Raw genomic sequence first — 20,513 nt, forward strand, 5'->3', positions numbered from 1 at the left:
AAATGGACATAAATTTTTGGGCTCAAATAAATTAAATCTCATGCGAATGATTGATTGTTTTCTAATTCAAAATTTGGCTCAAACCATTAAAAGGTTAGACATTTTTATAAATTAAAATTTAAAAAAATATCGATAACTAGAAGTATTACAAAAAAATAAGTATATATATATTACAGATTCGTAATCAGTAGTGTACTGAGTACTACATAGTAGAATGAATGTAGAATTTAAAAGATTTTTTTGTTGACTCGCGTTATTTACTATGCATTTCTGGAACAGAAATAATGTCTACAATACTATGTGATCCAAGTGTAAAAATATAAAGATGTTCAAGGACCATTTTTTATTTAAAAATTACATATAATATTCACATTGGTTACTTATGACTACTTGATAACCCATGAATTACCTAACATCTGGATACATAATATCACTCTGCAAGAATGTTAAAAGTAATATATTTAAATATTCTTATATTTAATTGAAGGGAAGAATTAACTCTTCAATAGTCAGTTCTTTCATAGCTATGAATATTTTTTTATCTTATATTGTAGAAGAACGTCGTTTCTTGATGAAGCAATTAAAATCTCTATAAAACTGATGAAATTAAAGATATTTCATTCATAATTCATTAATTGGCTAAACATAGTGTTTCAGATTTGATTTCCAAAATATATTGATGCTTCTGGTTAATTCCTGCAAAATATACTATAATTAGTGATACCCTCTTTATGGACGATTCCAATTTATTATTATGTATAAAGGAACTTCATAAAAAAATAACAACATTATTTAGTTACGAATAATTAAAAAAATGTATCAATCAGAATTATTTGTTGATAAATTTAAATTCAAATTTTAAAAAGTAAATTACTCTCCGTCCTAGGAGTAAATTAATATATGGTTCACTCATATTAGAGAGTTTTCTTTGTCCAATATTTAAAATCAGCCTCCTCGCCCCTCGGCCTCTGATCTAATTTCAACTCCTTCACTTCTAAAAAAAAAACTTGCGGCACTAAAGAAAGGCTATTTTCTATTATTTTAGTGGTTCAGCCTACATGAGATCAAATGGTATTTAACTATCTCCAGTTGCTAACTGAGTTTCATATGCTTGTCCTAGGAATTGAAATATCTATAAAGCAGTGCTGGAGGCAGGACTCGTATTTTTTTTTTAATGGACCCGGGACGAATACTGGTGACTCAAACATGACACAGAAAATATGGAATCGACTTCAGCTCTGTTTTGTAGACAATATTAATCAACAAACATAAAAAAAAAAAATATTTAGTGGAAAATATATTAATGGTTTAAGAGTTAACTATTCAAGCCAACTCCTACCCTTACATACTTTTTGAACGACTCATGATGCAATTCAAATGTATTGGACACTAAAAATGTGGTTATTTCTAAATTGTTAGTTTCAAGTAAATTTCCTGCACAAACCTGCATTTTATCTTTCTATCTTCTATCTATCGCCCCCTTCTTTTCTTTTTTTGAATTTGTCTAAACGACGTCGTCTAGTCAAGCTATTTTATTGATTTTTAATCATAATTTTGTATCCAAAAATGAAATTCAAATAAGTCATTCTATGTGTATAAATAATTATACATATGTATCGGTGGAATCAGCATGATTTAGCCAATTCTGATAATCGATTCCGATACTACAAAAAAAAACCGGATTCTTGTCGATTCTGATGCGTCAATACACCCCTTATTAGATGCTTTCTGCTTCACTGTGTAGCATTAGTTTCAGTAATTTAAAATTAAATTATTGATTAAGAACTTAAGTGTTACTAGAGCATCCTTGTCTAAGTCGTTATCAATGCCACAACTCAAATTGAAGAAACGATAAATTTGGAAATCTGGTTCATATTTCTTTTATTTTTGAAGTATCGCTTCCAATGAAATTGTCCAGCAAGGACTGCAAATTTTATTAGTTTTATAGTGTGCCTATTTACTCTTAATTTAGATCAATACTGACTGGAAAGTAATATATAAAATTCTGATTGATGCAAATTTGATTATTTTTAAAAACAATTGAAAAAAAAGTATTATTTCGTATGTTAATGAAGCATTGTTTTTTGGAGAAAACAATACAGTTGAAGCCAAGGCTTAACATTAATTATTATTCGGACTCTACTCCAATCAAATTAACCGCTGAAAGAAGGTTTGCTAAATTTATATTTGACGAAATAAGCGTTGAAGGCGATTCACGCACTGGACGCCCAAAAGAGGTAGTTAATGACATATCCAAAAATAGGTTGGTTTATTTTTTGAAAAAATTGTGCTCTTATGATTGATAAAATGCAATTTAAATGTTAAAAACCACTACATTTTGAGGGCTTTGCTTGAAAAGTATTATATCCTCGGGATTTCAATTGTTTCTACATTTTATTTTATGTTTAATTAAAAAAAATTCTTAATAAAAATATATTTGATTCTAGAATGTCAAATTCTCTAGCAATATTGATTTTTCTTCAATTTTATTAAGAAAATCAAGATTCTTGACTAATAAAGCTCTTTGTATCATTTTTGAGTGCATCTTTGAACTGCTTAGATATTTAAGCATTTCAAAATAACATTTGCATTATATTAAAAAAGAATATATTTATCAAAGTTAATAGAAATACAAGGTTATACCAGCATGTAATTGGCTAGCTGGAATTTTTAATTTTATGTATCGTACCGACTGCTGGACAAGACAGGCAGATTTTGACAAAATATGTAACAAATCATAGCCTATGACGTCACTATTGCTAGAATTTTCTATTTGATGTATCGGACCGACTCAAAGTGCTTTATTTTAGAGAAAAAACGGCCAAAACCCCCAAATATTAATATTATTGAATTAGATTTTTTATGTATGCATCTAATAAAAATGTGTCAATATTTTCTTATTCAAGCAGTATCAATCAATTTAGTGAAGAGTAATATTGTTTTTTAATAACTTAATTAACGAGTATATTAAACGTATGAGAATATACCAATGATTTACTATGATCGAGTTAAGTTTGAAGGCTATTTAGAGCTTTGTACACAATTTTAAATAAAAATAGGTCAATGCATTTGTTAAAGATAACTGTTTTACAGTAATTTTTTGTAAGGTTTATATTTATATATTATTAAAAAAATATTTTTTTGTTTTTCAAAATTTTACTATTTTTATGATTTAAATATATAAAATTATTTATATACCTAATGTTTCAGTATGGAAGAAGAAGTGTGCACAAAAAAACTAACTAAAAAAAACTCAATAAGGTGAGTTAGATGCATCATTAATAAATAGTATAAAATAAAAACAACCTGCGCATATTTGCGCACTTTTCCAAAATAAGGATTTTGCTTTATAGTCTACTGCAAAGTTGAACAATCTTAAAGGTATAATCCAAAACAAAAATTAAAATAGCAACGGTTTAATTGTTGCGAAATTTGCGTCTTGACAATAGAAATGAACATAGAAAAAAATATTTTTGGGCTCCCCACTCAAACCTCACATCTTCCCCCTCCATTTGGCACTCAAACGTTTCCATTTGAAGTAATTTTTTTTTGGTCATGCGTAATTTAAAATATTATATTTATAAAAAATATGTGTATTATCATATAAAGAATATTTTATGCTATTAAAAAATTATCGGGAGATTTTCCAAGGGTTCAAGAAAAAATAAAGGCTTGCGTGTGCACTGTTTGATAAAATAAGTAGGTGCCCCAAAAAAATGTATATTCATTTCTATTGCCAAGACACAACTGTTGTCATGGCTAAATCTTTACTATCTCAATTTTTATTTTGGGACGGTAAGTCTTTATGCATGAAAAACAAGTAATTGAGTCATCTGTTTTTCCAATTGGGCTTGATTGCTGGAGAAACATTAAATTATAAATGCCAGACTTAATTACTCAAGAAAATCATTAAGAATTAACAACTTAACACACATCAGATTCACCGTTTTCTGATAAGCATTGACCCCTTGATATTTCACCTTCTAAAATATAATTCATAAGAAAATAAACAAAATTGGCAGATACTAAATCAATATTGATATTGATAAAGTTAACGATGAATCTTATGAGATAGATTTAATTTATTTTCCCTGTATCAACAAATGAATTATTTTCATAAAAATAAACATAAATGCTTTAATAGTCATGAAATCAGTTGATGTAATATATATTTTTGATATATAAAACTTAAATTACAACTGGACTTGTAAAAATAAATATAAAATATCAATTTTTATAGTTTTGGCCGTTTTTTGGGGGAAATAAAGCACTGTGCGACTGTTGGGTAAGAAAGACAGATTTTGACAAAGCATGCAACCACTCATACGTTATGACGTCAATATTAAAAAGCGTGGTGGAAGTCAAACATTAGTTGCACACGCGTCATGGTATTACATTGTGTTTCTATGAACCTTGATGCATACCGTTGTATATTAACGGTACATAAACATGACTGAAATATTGTATTCGTTTGGTCAACACTTATTTTTAACAAAATATGTTCCTTCTTTAAAAATAATAATGATTCAAATCAATATTGCAATTGAACTAGACATTTAAAAGTAATATATCTAACAAGACTTGATAAATTACTCATTTCTTAAAAAAAAAACACTATTTGTGTATTTAACAGAGACCTCCGCAGGGGTTGGACTGGAGGAGCTGTAGCCGCCTCCCCCTCCTAAAATCCAAATTTCCTAGAAATTAAATTCTTACATGTTTTTGCCGAAAAGTTAAATTTTTCAATTTTTTGTGAAAAGCTTTTGATTTCCCCCACCCCCAAAAAAAAATTCAGTTATAGGATTTGTTTTCCAAAAACCAAGCACCCCTCTCCTCTCCCCCCGCCAAAAATAAATATATATATCTATATCTATATATTTATTCCCGCGAACACCATTAAAATGAACACCTTTGGTGTAAAAAAAAAAAAGAAAAACTGAAACGCAATTCTTTTTCAAACTAAACTCTTAAAATATTGTTGTTTTTTCACCAAAAAATTGTATTTCCCTCGAACAGAATGATTACAGTTAAAATATAAGCAATTATTTGGAATAAACATAAAAATAAATTTAACAGAAAGAAAACTAACTTTTATGTAAATGATTGTTTTTTTAATCCTCCAAAACCAGATCTGATACGAAAAGACCAATTCCAGATTTATGGTCGACTTGTCAATTAATACTAGAATATAATACGGAATTGAAAAGATATTTAATTTTGATTTGTGAAATTAATAGTCAAATACATACATACATCATAGCCAGAACATTAATTCAAATACGCCACTAGATTGATGCATATTATAGGTATATGTATTTAAATAGATAACTCTTTGAAATACATAAATGTAAAATAAAATAAGAAATTTTTTGCACCTATGACTATAACAACTCTTTGTCTATACTTAAATGCATGTGTATACTTACATATATACATTTCTGAAGGTAAGCCAATAATAAAAACACCATTTAATAATATATAAAGTATATTGAGACAAAATATAAACATACGTAGGTTGAGTGAGTGAGTTATTTAAATGATAAACCATTATAATATTACGTAGATTCAAAAACAAAACAAATAATAGGGACGACAACTCACTGTTTCTTACGTTGTTACCACATTAGTAATTTACGGTGACAGGCAGCTTTGCCTCAAACACATTCACCTCGAACACACTCGCCGTCATACATGCTTGCCTCAAAACACGTTTGCCGTGCTACATACTTACCGACCAGCACTTTTGCCGTCAAGTTATATAATAGATCTTATGCAGTAAATACTCTGGCGGAACGCTTAAAAAAGAACTTCATGCTTGTAATGATATTTATCTATTTTATTGGAATTATGGAAGTCAATTCGTTATTTCATACGTAAGCCCTGGCTTCAATAATAGAACTAAGAAGTATTTATTTATCTCTGAGAAATACCAATAACATGTTAATGCTTTCTGTATAAGATATATTTTATAACTTTTGATAGCGAAAGTGCTGGGCAGCAAGTATGTAACACGGCAACCATATTGGAGGCAAGGGGAACGTGTATTAGGCTTTGTATACTCCTAGCTTTGGTTTGATTCAAAAGTTGGAAAAGTTTTATTAAGTGTAGTGACTATATGGACGACTCAACATTAATTGGCTGATATTTACTACTACTGAAAAAAAATATTGGGGTCCCATCCCGGTGATTACAGCCCTGCAATTCAGGATAAAACGTGCGACTGAAAATATTGGGTAGAGCTGACATTTTTGTAAGTAAAAAAGGAGCACGAAGAGAAGACGGGAGCAAGACACATGGTACTACTGAATTAAGACGGTTGTTCATATTGGCTGCCTGTTATATAATTGGGAGAGGGGTGAATACATGTTTTAAAGAAGAGAACCTTTTGCACTTAACCTATAATTAGTGCAGGAATATATTATAATTATATTTAAATTAATCCATTTTTACTTTTTTATCACCAAAGATAGACGAGAATTCTTACTTCAGAGGGAAAAGGCAACACCACGAGGACCTACTAAATAATGAGTAAAAAAGAACACACATAACAAACGTGTTTCATTTTTCTAATTTTTATACGTGGTTTTTTTCTTACAAACATGTCAACTCTAGTAATGGGATAACATTCATTCTTCAATAAAGAGGGAGGAAAGACAAAAATGTGGAAAAACATTCATATAATATATATTTTGTTTATTAACTCGTAATAAGTCTACATATACTATGGGGCGGTAACTCCTTTGTCTTGTACTCAACAACCTATGTAAGTTTAAAATAGAGACCATTAAAATCAAGTAATCTATGAAGTTATTTAGTAGCTATTTAATAACTTGTGTAACCACTGACCAAAGATTTAATGCTAAATGCTGTTTTTTATGTAATGAAATTCCCAGTGAGATGCTTAAATTAAGAGATTGTTAGATCTGGTTTGACTATATATAAATATAAAATGATTATCTTTCGATCTTACTTCATTTTAAGGAATGGACCTTTGGGAAAAAATTTATAGTCTTATCCTAATAGCACTCTACAAAAGTACCATCCGCAGTCATTTTTACTCTATATTATTTGATCGAGGTTACACAAATGAGCCTCTTAAAGCTTAACAAGAGCTCATTCGAATTCAACCAATCAACGGGGAGAGATAAATCAATTGCTGACAATACAACACAACACAGTATTTTTATGTTAGTGTGATAACGCTGCTTTTTTTAATTATCTTTTAATGCAAATTTCGTGTTGTTTGGCATAATCAGGTTATTGACCTTGCTGCTGAACTATCCACCCCATAGCTGTACATACAATATAATCAAGTATGATGTGTCATCCTTCTCCTATGGGGGTGTACTATTACTACTGCAAAATAAATACATATGTAAATACAAGTATCCCAATGTATTTAATCACTGTGTGTGATAATTATAAATATATACATAAATTTATGCCTAGATTGGCCTTGAATTTATTTTTATTTTCGTAGAGCTACTACATTTATGAATAATATTATACAGACTACTACATCTAAGAAGAAGAAAAAAAACTAAGACAAATGCAAAAAAAAAAAGACATTAAAAGTTGTAGAAATAATTATTATGTAATTTTAAAAGTTACACATGCAAAAATGTTAATACAATGATGTATAGATATATATATTATATGGAAATACAAAACTACGTATTAGGTAATTTTCAAACAGTTATGTTTTTGAGTGCATCAATAATCGGAATGGATGATGTGATATTGGAATTTGACTATATATCATCATATATAGTCATTATAATAAATATGGATAACTATCATAAGTGTAAAACAAAAAAACCTTTCGCTGAAAGATAAACTACAAATTCTCGATTATCTGTCAAAACCAGGATGTAATCAAGTACTGGTTGCCTCGAAAAGGGGGAAATTCAAAATTACGAATTTACACAAGTATCCAAAAAAAGTTGAGTTTTTATATACTTTGAATATAAGAAAAATCCGAATCTAGTCAACTTTTAACATGGAAAATAACAATTTCCTTTATCCAAATTTGACTGTACATATATTAAATAATATTATAATTCAGAGAGTTGTATTATTTTACCGCAAAACGACAAAATCGTTCCATGGTAAAATCGCCATGTACATTATAATTGTATTATAACATATTAGAAGGGGTCCTTGATGATTAGAAATCCGGCAGCAGTGAAATTTAATCTATTTTAGGACCCAGCAATTCACTTGTGGCCCAGGGATATTATATGGGGTCTTTAAGTGCAAGTTTCTTCATCATTAAATAATTTTATTGTCCGAATGTTATATAAATTGCACTCAATAACAATGTTTTGCAATGAAATTACTCACAACCACATTACTTACAATGATGTTGCTTCACGATGATATCACCCATGACAATTTTGTCTCACAATGATAATGTTCACGACGATTTTACCTCACAACGATATTAACCCAACAATTTTGTCCGCAACATTTTTACCACAATCATTTTAGAGTGAGCCATATTTTATTGATATCTTTCAATAATCCAGCTATATGACAAAAAGAGATGCGATTTGCTTTATTTTTGCTACTTTGTCATTAGTTTTAGAAGAGAAAAAAAAACAGTAAAGAAGATATTCTATTATCTCTGCTATCTCTTAAAATAGACTGTGTACCCCTGGAACAAAGTGAGTTGGAATAGTCAAAAAATCATTTCACTAAATTTTTATAATAAATGAAACAAATCTAGACACATGGAATACTCGCACATCCTACATAAAGATAATATAAATGGAGTGATTTGTTGAAAAAAAGGATGAGATGAGTAAACCTAATGTTTTACTGCTTACATCATGAGGGGAAAAAATAGAAGAAAAACAAGTGATTATTCCATGTGTCTAGAATTCTATTGGTAAATTAAAAAAAAAATACTTCATATGTTAAATCCGCCAAAAAATAATCATATGGGCCTTATTTAATTATAAGATAACTGATGTGTTGCTGAAAAGCTAAGCGCATAAAAGGATGACTGATGTAGATGAAAAAACATCCCCATATTCCTGGTTTTATTTATGGTTAACAATATAAAAATGTACATCATTTTTTCTTTGTCATTTTCCCCTATAATCAAGAAAATGTTGGTCTGTACTAACGCTTCAATCCAAGTAGCAAAACGCGACCGTTAGCCTGAGAAAATAGTATGGTTAGTATTTTTCAAAAATTTCACTATTTCTTGCCTTTCATTCATTAATACTGAAGACGTTAACACGTGTTTTTTGTTGATTAATATATCATATTCTGGTCTCTAAAAAGTTAGTTAATTATATTACTTTTAAATTATAAATAAATTATGTCAGTTTTGGGGTCTTCAGATTTTTTAATCTGTAAGGTCTGCAACCTGTCCTTCAAGGGAGCAGACGATTTTTTGATCATGCAAAGACGCATTTTGAAGGGAATGAAAAAGTTTCGTATAACTCAATCTCTTCCAATAATTTCAACTGTAAAGATTGTAAAGCTATATTTCTGACAGTCGGTGACTTAGCCATACAGTACTGGTAGGGGTCAATTGACTAGCAGAGTTATTCTCTAAAATTACTCTTGATATGGTTTATAGGGTAATAGGTAACTTCACACAAAACATTTTCGTATAAATTTATGAAGAAACGGGCCATAAACTTTATGAATAGTCATTTCAACGCGATGCAACCTACCTCTGATACTTAAAGAAACAACTAAGAGCCTCCAATTGTACCCCGAATATCGGGGGTGTTTTTGGGAACTGTCAGATCCTAAAATGGGATGCATCCCACTGCCGATACTTAAGAAACTGTTAAGATCCCCTCACAACTCCCCCCCCCCAATTGTACCCCAAACATGTATGAAATTATAATTTTAAGGCGATAAGAATTGAGAACTACTAAACCCCGAAAACACCCCAGCCATTGGGGAAGGGATTGTGATGGGCTCTTAGTAATTATTTCAAGTATCGGTGGTGGGCTGCATGCCGTTTTGGGATCCAGTGGTTCCCGAAAACACCCCCAATATTTGAGGTACAAAATGAAAATTCATAAAGTCTATGCCCCGTTTCCTTATAAATTTATGCGAAATTATTTAAAAAATATGAAAAGTCCTTATACGAAAATGATTTATACGAATTGTTCTTAAATACAAATATCTTTTATAGGAAGTTACCCTACATCGATAAATCTCATCCGCTCCCTTGAAGGACAAGTTACAGAGCTGTCATAGTCAACCCTTCTCAGAAGACCCCCATACATTCATTTATTACCTCACATAATTTATAACTAAAATATAGTTAATAGTTATTTATTAAGACTATAATTATAATGTATTCAGTATTCTACTTTCTACGCTTGTGACTCAAATTTAGATAATTTTCTGAATACAGGAACATATTCTAGTTTATAGCTAAAGTTGTATACAAATAATAGCCAAATAATGACCCAGGCAGATCAAAAAAGTAAATTCTGACCAAGACATTTTCCCCCGGTTAATTGTTTTCGTGCTCGTTTTTCTACTTGGTTTAAAGCTTTAATCTGTACTAGTTAAAAACAGGGGGAAAATATCTCAGCAAACAAATTAAATCTTTACTTTACTAATTCAATGATCCAACCAAAAAACATAAAAACCTGTTTATATCTCCAAGATGGCACAGATCTACTAAGCTCTAGTAATAAAAAATATGTAGACAATCTACTGATTAACAAAAGCAACATATAAATGTATTTTGTTTCAATTTTTTAGACACTATCCTGGACTATTTCAGTCCTGAACAAAATAGAATTCTTACCTACAAAAGAGTAAAAATAGATCAATGCTTGTATATCATAAATAACTATTTTACATGAATAAACAATGTTTAAAAAGTTTTTATATATTTTTTTCCTAAAATGATTATTTATTGTAAAAAAATGCTGAAAAACCTGGAAATAATATAAGAAAAAAAGCTTTAGTAGAAATCGTTCAATCAAAATCAATATCATAATTTTTAATATTGTCGAAAGCTATTTAATATGTACATTGTATAAAAACAAACGGCATATTGAGAAGATTTGTTTGTGAACAAAAAAAGAATGTACATGCATACATGATTCAACAAGGACTTTTAAGACAATGAATTCTTTTTGTTTTTTGTTTTTGCCCAAAAGAGGATCCCCTCCATGGTCATAAAAATGACTCCATCATCAACGACTCATCAATTAAGATTTTTGAAATAAAAGTCATAATTTATATATGTATGTATATATATGATTCTGAAGACCTTGTCAGGTCTTCAGAGTCCCACTGGGAGTTTGTAATTTATGTTTAAGGATATTGGAAGGAAGGAGCAGAGATAAACTATTGATTTTGTGAGCGGAATTTATATTTGTATATCACATGTGGTGCGTCAACATAAAAACAATCTTGAACAAAAATAGAGAAAATCCCTATTTATTATTTACTTCATATATGTATACATACAACCAGCCCCATATTTCAGACATATTTGAGTAAATTATAAGCGTTTTATTCAAATTTGTGGCATGAGTTAAGATAAGCAGGGATTTTATCTATAGTTTAGAACATTTATTTGATGCAAAAGACTTACATAAGCTCCAATATGACCCTTTTAAAATAAAATCCATCAATTTATTTTTCTTTTATTGAAATGATCATTTTGGCTAATTAAGTGCCATTTTCAGGCCCTGCAAATAGTTAATAAGAATAACTTTTTGATAAAAATGAACGATAATGCGTGGAAGTACACAAATATAATCCAGACTCAATTATTTTTTAGAAAAATTATTCTAATTTGCTTTTGTGTTGGTATATATATGAATGTAAATGTAATGATGATTTAAAGCCTTATCACAACTAAATTGTTGCTGTTTTCTTTCTATATAATTGTTCAAGGAATAATACATTCATATGTAGCTGCAATAGTGGCAAGTGTTGTTCCCTTGCGTTATTTTATTTGATTATTTATCACTTAGTCTGAAGGAAGTAGTGAACTTCTCATACTGGAGTAATGTACTTTATTTCATTCTACAATTGACAATATATATTATCAATAATAATAATAATAGAATCCTAGTCATAAGAAAAATCCTTTGCCGTATTTAAGTATATTATTGCACACAACAAGGATGATATTATCTATAGAAGCACAATGAGAGGATTATGACAAATTAAGGTTGAAATAAAATATAAAATAAAATTCAATACCTCTATCATTTAATGAAATCTGTTATTATTATATAAATATACACAATTATTGACTATGCCCAAGGTCCCTGGAATGAGCACATACTTTATATTCCTTGCGGAATATTAAGCCCTTTGAAAGAAGAAAAGGAATTGCCTGTTGGAAAATTAACCTTAAGAGCAGGATTCATAGGTGTGGGTATTTCGGAGAGTGCGACGAAAAGGCAGGAACGAAACATATGGTACTCCTGAATTAAGGCCTATGCTAACATCAGCTGCCTGCAATATGATTTTGGAGGGAGAAAATGAATTACTCCTATAAACAGAAGAACCTTCTGCATATAAGTTAGTCTTCGTACTGGGAAAATATTACAAAAATATATTTATATATGTGTTAAATATGCATTATTTTCAATGATGACGTCAATAAAATTTATGTTTCAGAAAATTAAGAATAATGTTTTTTTATAGAAGAAAAGGTCATTTGTTCTACCATAAAGTAACATAGTGGAGGAAAATTATTTTTTAGTGCCGTCGATAAACGGACAAAACTAAGGTTTTAAGTAATGCTCTAATTGGTTCTATGTATATAAGGCAATCTTAGAATCCTAAATTTTCGTGACTCCAACTGCTGCGAACAAATATATAAAAGGTAGTTTTAGCTACTAAAAGGTTCCTTAAATCAAAAAACTGGATTAAGGGGATGCCAGGACAAATCAATCGTCCCTTTTCTTAGCTGTATGTATGATGCAGCATATTTTAGATCTAATATTGCCTAATTGTGGCAAAACTGCCAATGGAAAACTGACCAAAGGCAAGTCCTAGTTATGGCCCTATTTAGAGGAACGTTATAAATAGATTAATCCTCCATATTGTACAATCAGTTTGGTCATGATGGAGGGTGGTAGGTAGTATTGATCTTGATCTGAGACCGTTGTAATTTTTGTAAGACCGAACCAATTCGGTTCATGTTCGATCTGGACTGGTATTTAAAAAAAAAAAAAAAAGTTTGAGAGCCACTGTTTTAGGGAATTGATGGATGTCACGACTCCAAAGTGAATTTGTCATTATATGTAGTTGCAATGATTAATGTGGATAAAGGGACTCTGTAAGAATGTTAGTGGTCAAATTTTATTAAGTACTATTATGTATTATGGGCCCCCTCCCCCAATATGAATATATGTCTGTATTAACATACATATAAGGGAGTAAAAGGCAATCCTTATTATTATATACATAGTATTATTTAATGGAGCAATTACTATGCAGCAGTAAATCATTCATTAGAGTCTGTATATATTATGGGCGTTATTGCTCAAATAGTAATAATAAAAATCAACAAGAACAAATGATTATAATAACCCAATGCACTTAAATAGAGTTGTGTCAATATTTATTTATATATATTATTCACATATTTTGTGTGTGCCCTTTCGAGAAGTTGACTCTAAACACAATGATAAATAAGGAAATACAAGGGGCTACTAATACTACCCTTGTATGGATTCAAGGAGGAGATCCTGCTGTTAAGACATATTATAGTAACTCACTTCTCCTCTTGATTTTTCATTTATTACTAGGATATATCATCATATACTATAAATGTATACCTAAAAAATGAAAGAAACGACGTAATTCAAACATTTTGTTTACAAGGACATAAACATAACTCGATAGGGGTAAAAGAGTGACAAATGATGGTGATAGTACATGAATCTAGTGTTGCGTCAATCCTTATTTAGAACTGCAATCCCGTACAGTTCACTCCTTGATGACATCACTTCTTCTACAGTCCCAAAGATCGGCCCTAAGACTGGACTGGACCCAATAAATAAGGACTGACACAAAAATCACTATAGATTTAAGGGATTCATTCAAATATGAACATAATATCTCACTCGTCAATACTAAAGCAAGAAAATTTTTTGTGTTCTTCAAATAATAATTATTATCGTTCACTTCTATTAATAAATTATTCTGATTAATCCTTCAAAAACATTGGTAATGAAGCATAAAGGTCACTTGGTCACAATTATAGAGAAATAATATGATATAAATGATATATCGGAGCAGAATAAAGACTTTAGATAAGCGCTGTTAGAGGGCTATGGTCCCTAGTTTTTCTGTAATCCCAAAATGTCCCACTCCCAAGATCTTACATTATTCATGTAATTAAAGTTTTGAATGTCCCCCTCCCCCTCCAGCTCAAAATAGGTTATATTTTTTCAAAATATAAAAATTAGTACTAAAATTTCTCATTATTTTTTTTTTTTTAAATAAAGGAATCCCGAAATTTAAAAAAATATATATTTCCTGAGATACTGCTAAACAACGATACCAGAAAATGAGCAACCCTAGTGCCAATACTTTGCAAAAATTGAATTTAATATGCCTGTGAAATGTTGTATTAACATATTATATGAATCAAAAAAGTAAATAGATAACTCTGAAATTATCATATTGTTAAATTTTGTTCAAGAGTGTTTTTGTGTTGACAAATCTCAATTATTATGTACGTATTGTAGGCTAACATCTTCATCTATCAGTAATAATCCGTGATAAACATAATGTGATCTGCCGGTAGGTTAAAAAAAAGAAACCAAAAATGAACCTGGTCACCCTGACAATTTGGAGGAAGCTAATCTGTCAATACCTTTTATTAAATTATCTGCGAGCAGATATGAAATGACGGTAATAAACACAATCTAGAAATGATATAGACAGGAATGACTCCCAAGTCAATTTTCAAGCAGGGGAGTCAACAGAATAATTATCTTTAAAAAAATAAACCCTTTTTCTCATTAAATTTGTTCTTCCAGAGCAATAATTTTTCCTAGTCAAAAAAATAAATAATAATAATAATTATTCGTTCATTTGGAAGGGCCAACATCCCTCCTGCCTACCCCCTAGGGACATTCCCATCAATTTTACTCCGAATCCAACAAGGACTAATATTTATAACTCCACAAAAATCATCCGCGTTACTCCTCGTCTTTCACGCACCAGTCATCCCTTTATACTTATTTATTCTCTCTTCAAGAACACAAAAATAATGATAACATTTCATCACTGGTAATCAAAATAATAGGAAAACAATTAAAGATTCAATAAAGGAAAGGAAAATGATATTTGATGGGGGTCACTTCTATTACATTATATGTAGTAACACTATGCGCCTTTACAAAAAAAGATAAGCTTCACGGTATACATAATATGTAGACATCGTGACACCTCATTGCACAACATCCAGAACATGAATAAGAATAAATATATTTTCTTCTTTAATCCGTCATCGTTCAGAAGTGAATACATTATAAATATAACTTTTTCAGAATTGCAGTTGCAATGGAATTTTACATTATTTGGATCAATTCAGGATTTAAAGCTTTTATTCAATTTTGAATTGGAATCATATAATCGGTCAACAAATAAAGGAAATATGAATGGTTCAAAAACACTAAAATATCTTCTCCGTATCTATTCAAAATTCAACTGTGATTACAGTTATTATTTAAAAAAACTCTAAGGAAAAAGAAGACAGACACATATAATCTTGAATACTGATGGGTATACATAAAATTGTCTACTTGCGCAATGAAAATCTTTAACCTCGCGTTATTGTTAAATATATAATTTTTTTTGAAGATAAATATTACAGTTTCATTCTCCTCGCATCTATAAATAGGTCCACCTCCCTAGTCATTTTTTGATCGAGGATGTGCGAATGAGTGAACATATTTGAGATGATTGTTTTTTTACTCAATATTATTTCCTCTTGGAGTATTTTTAGTCCTACCCATGTATTATAATCAGTTCTCATTTTCTTCATTTGTATCATCATCACACATAGTACAGGGTTTTTCTTAAAGTACGCAAGTCTCGCTTTTTTAAACCTCCGTAACCCAATCCGACTCGGAAACAAAAATACTAGGCTAATACTTTATGTTTATGAATAAAAGAATATAATTAGCAATTATCAGGTATTTTTATTAGGACAACATATTTGTTTTAACTAAATGTAGAAATATTCTGGAAGCTCTTGATTTTTAGTTGACAATAATACTTTGGTCTTTGATAGATAATAGTATATACCCAAGTGAAGAACAAGCTAATTTTTGGTGGATTATAAATATAATTAACTGAATGAAACTTATGTAATGAAATAATTAAATATTTATCAATAGTGAAAAATCTCAATAAATCCCTGGAAAACGGAATATAGAGAGAGAAAAAACTAAAAAGTTATTCAATAATTAAAGGGTACGTCGTCGACCATGAATTACAAAAATGCAAAACAGTTAGGATACGCTCATTCATTCCATATGCCTCCTGTTTTCTATTCAATGCTGATAACAATGACAAGAAAAAGTGCATTAAGTCGAATGAGAATATGGTTACAAGATTAGATCCAAGTCTATCAAAATGTACATGGTACTAATATATTTAACTAATTTATGATGAAGTTTAACATTAATGGAATGAGGTTTTTTGAATGAGTTTCATTAGATTAATTATTAGGAATGTAGCAGATCCAAAATTTTGACGTACCGTCCTAAATCTTCATCCATTTGCTGAATGACATCATCAGGGAATATGCAAGTTTTTGGGATTTTGCCCCCCGCCTGTTCGTACTTAGTTATATCAATGTTGCCATTTCAAAGCCCTCCCCAAATCCATACTGCGTTTTTAAATAATAGATAATCAATATCAGTTAGTGACGTAGTCGTCAATCAGTCTTCACCTACATAAATCAATAGGAATAATAAATAGTTACACTAAGCTGCAATTAGGAATAAGAGCGAATTATTATCATGCATGAAGGATACTTAATTTTGAAACTAATTACCTTATTTTACCAATGGAATTAGATTCACTATAGTGAAAATAATGCCTATATCTTGTTTTTATAGAAAAAAAATTAACGGAAAGGGATGTACTAAGATTGCATATCTCAGAAAAAGTGAACGGTTCGTTAGGCTATTCTAGGAGGCTTTTAAAATTTAATAGAGAGAAAGGACTGATTTTAAGTCCATTTCAAGGATCGCAAAATACAATTCTATATTTTACAATAAAAGAGAAAATATTATTTGAAGGAGTGAGCCAGCCAAAAAAAATGAAGATGAAGTCCTTCCTCCATGGAAAATCTTTTGAGATCCGAATTTATTGTTTGAATTTTTGGGAAGATTTATTCCTGTTTTTTGTTCTTATTATAAAGTTATTTAAAGTAAATGCCTCAACTACAGCAGTTGTAAAGTATTTTATTTTAAACATATTATTAGTGCTAGTGCATAATCAGATGACTCACAAATAATGATAATTATTATATATGCCTGAAACTAATTAACATCAAACAACTACACACATACAAGGTGCAAAGAACATATTTTTTAGGAGAGATTTAATTTAAGAGCAAAAAGGAGTAAAACATGTAATTAAGGTTGTACCATTTGGAGAATAATAGTAGGGAGGGGTGAGAAACGAGACATGAATAGGTAATTAGGATTTGTGGATTAGTCATGACTTAAAATATAATATAATACAATAATAAAGAGATATCCTTTTGGTCCAGAGTGTACCACATACCTATGTATTACTGTCCCGTTTTAAGCTGAATCTTTTTTCCCCCTTGCACAAAGACGTTTTATACACAGAAAAATCAAAAAACTCACATTCACAAGTTTGAGGCCTCCCAAGCCTTTTCGGTGTGATACAGGGCTTTTTAACTTGGGGGGGGGGGGAATTGGATTTTTCCATTCGAAATTAGCCACTTTTAGGCCTCTTGTACCAGCGGCACCGAAACCATAGGGGCATTTTTAGACTATATGTAATTACTCTACAAAAAAATTATGTATAAGGTTGCGTGATTATGACAACACCATTATATAATTATCTCCCCGAACTGAGGAATTTTTGTTTTTTAATAGATTTTTTTTTTTTTTTGGTCAGGATGACATTTTTTAGGCGCAAATAGTGGTAATTTTCCTTTTGAAAGATTTCTTTTATTTTTTTAGCAAATAATTAACATTTTTGTAAATAATTATTAATCTTGGATTTTTTTTCGAAATTTTTTTGTGAATAGCCATACATTTTTTCAATAAATTATAATATTTGGATTTTTTTTTCCAAAAACCAAACCAGCCCTTACCCCAAAAAAAAAAACATTTATAAATATATATAATCCTAGCCCCTGAATATACATTTGTTACTATTTGAGTGCCAGAATAAATTGATGCTGATCAAACAAATAATGATAATTATAATAACTCTCTCCTTCCACCTGGGAGCTTTGAATTATTATATTTATCTTGAAACAAGTAGTACGATGTACTTATATATATATATATGTAGGGTAGGACAGCAAAACGCAGACTATTAATTAATATTCATTTTCTCATTACTATGAAAAGGCTTAGTGATTATTTTTTCATATTTTCTTTCTCCCGTCCTTTTACATAAGCAAACTATAACTAATTATTTAGTCATTTCATCAATAGTGCTAGCAGCAAGCAAATAGCAAGTGCATCACAGATCTCCTAGATGCTGGAGTTGATGTGATGAAGAAGACGGACATGCTTCAGTGTTAATGAGCTTTTTTTTAAAAGAGTAATAGGTAACTTATAAAATATTTTCTTATAAAAACAATTTCGTATAAATTTATGAAGAAACGGGGCATAGACTTTTTGAATTTTCATTTTATACCCCAAATGTTAGAAAAGTTTTCGGGTACCGGCGATACTTAAGTAACTACTAAGAAGACCATAAATCCCCCAATTGCACCCCGAATATTGGGGGTATTTTCGGGTACTGCCGGGTCCCAAAAAGGGATGCAAACCACCGTCGATCCTCGAAGAAACAACTAAGAGCCCCTCAAAACCCCCAATTATATCCCGACATTTAGAAGAAACATATAGCAGATTATAATTTTAAGCCAATAAGAATTGAGAACTACTAAACCCCAAAAACACCCCAACATTCGGGGTATAATTGTGGATTTGTAGTTACTTAATTATCAGTGGTGGGTTGCATCTTGTTATGTCACCCGGTGGTACCCGAAAACACCCCCAACATTCTGGAGGTTGTGAGGGGCTCTTGCTTGTCGAAAACACCTCCAACATTCGGGGTACAATGGGGGGGGGGTTGTGAGGGGCTTTGATTAGTTACTTAAGTATAGGTGGTATCTCCAAACCCCCTCAACATTCAGTGTACAAAATGACAATTCATAGAGACAATACCCTGTTTCCTCCTGTTTATTCGAAATTTTTTATACGAATTGTCCTTATACAAAGTTACCGTACACCTTAGTTGCCCAAGATGAAAAAAATAATGGGAAATACATATCCAGGATTTCAAGAAGAGGAGGGCATAAATTAAAGAGGGATATGAAGTTCTGGTTAAGTTTGGAGAAGAATATATAGGAGGATCACACGAAGTTGATGAATCACCTCGCCGACGACTTCTCCGAGGCTCCTAGGACCCTCAGGAGGACTATTAAGCACAACTTGGGATTAGTTTCTATCCCAAGGACTCACGCAATTTTCTGACAAAGGGCATGAGAGCCAGGAGGCTTGAGAGGTGCGAGACAATCTTCAAATAGATCAAGGCAAATGGGTCAATTGTGAAAATGTTCCCGGATAAGAAAATTTTGAGTTGATCAATTCCACGACCCCCAGAACAACCACTGGCTTGCAGAAACAAAAGAAGAGGTCCAAGGGGGTTACCACCACAAATATCTGGCATAAAAAAATGATCCTCCGCTTTGTGGCATCTGAAAAGGCTGTGAAGGTGGCCATATTGAGTGAAAAAAGTTTTGCAAAAAATGAATGTTAAAATTATTTTTTTCCCTATTATTGAAAATCTAAAATTACTGATGTATTTTAAATCCATCTATCAAGTCCACGTTTTGCTATCCTGCCCTGTATATAGAAGCAATGAGACGAAGAGGTAGGGGTGAATAGCACTTATTGTTTCATACAATGTGGTTTTTATGTATTGTGCAACCACATAAAAGTATAGAATATAAATACATATATTATTCAAGGTCATTGGAAGGAAGATTTAAAAATAAATAAAACAACTGTATAATAATAAAAAGAATAACTAACTAATAATAAATAGGTTCCCCTCGTTTATCCAAAGAGTTCTTTTTAGAGTATGATAGACACAACAGAATACATATGTACGAGTATGTATAACCGGTATTTGGTATTGATGATGAAGAAGCTATCTCTCCTCCACCTCCTTCTTCTCCAAGTCCTCCCCCCAATTGAGCACTAATTTATGTCGAGGCCGATCTCCACACGAAAAAAATATAAGGATATAAATATTATGAT

The 20,513-nt window shown here is 30.6% G+C and overlaps 1 protein-coding gene across 8 annotated transcripts in view; it reads right to left on the minus strand.

The window, feature by feature from the left end:
• The window catches only part of Gprk2 (G protein-coupled receptor kinase 2), a 76,162-nt gene that overhangs the window by 22,677 nt on the left and 32,972 nt on the right, over positions 1-20,513 (minus strand). For 4 of the 8 annotated variants that reach the window (XR_011780749.1, XM_040714510.2, XM_040714505.2 and 1 more), the window contains one exon: positions 5,090-5,181. The exons of the other annotated variants lie outside the window; for them this stretch is intronic. The gene's annotated coding sequence lies outside the window, so the exon portion shown is untranslated. The remainder of the gene's footprint in view (positions 1-5,089; positions 5,182-20,513) is intronic. 8 annotated transcript variants of the gene reach the window in all.

This window comes from Lepeophtheirus salmonis, chromosome 6 (assembly GCF_016086655.4).
Source record: "Lepeophtheirus salmonis chromosome 6, UVic_Lsal_1.4, whole genome shotgun sequence".
Lineage (NCBI taxonomy): Eukaryota > Metazoa > Arthropoda > Copepoda > Siphonostomatoida > Caligidae > Lepeophtheirus > Lepeophtheirus salmonis.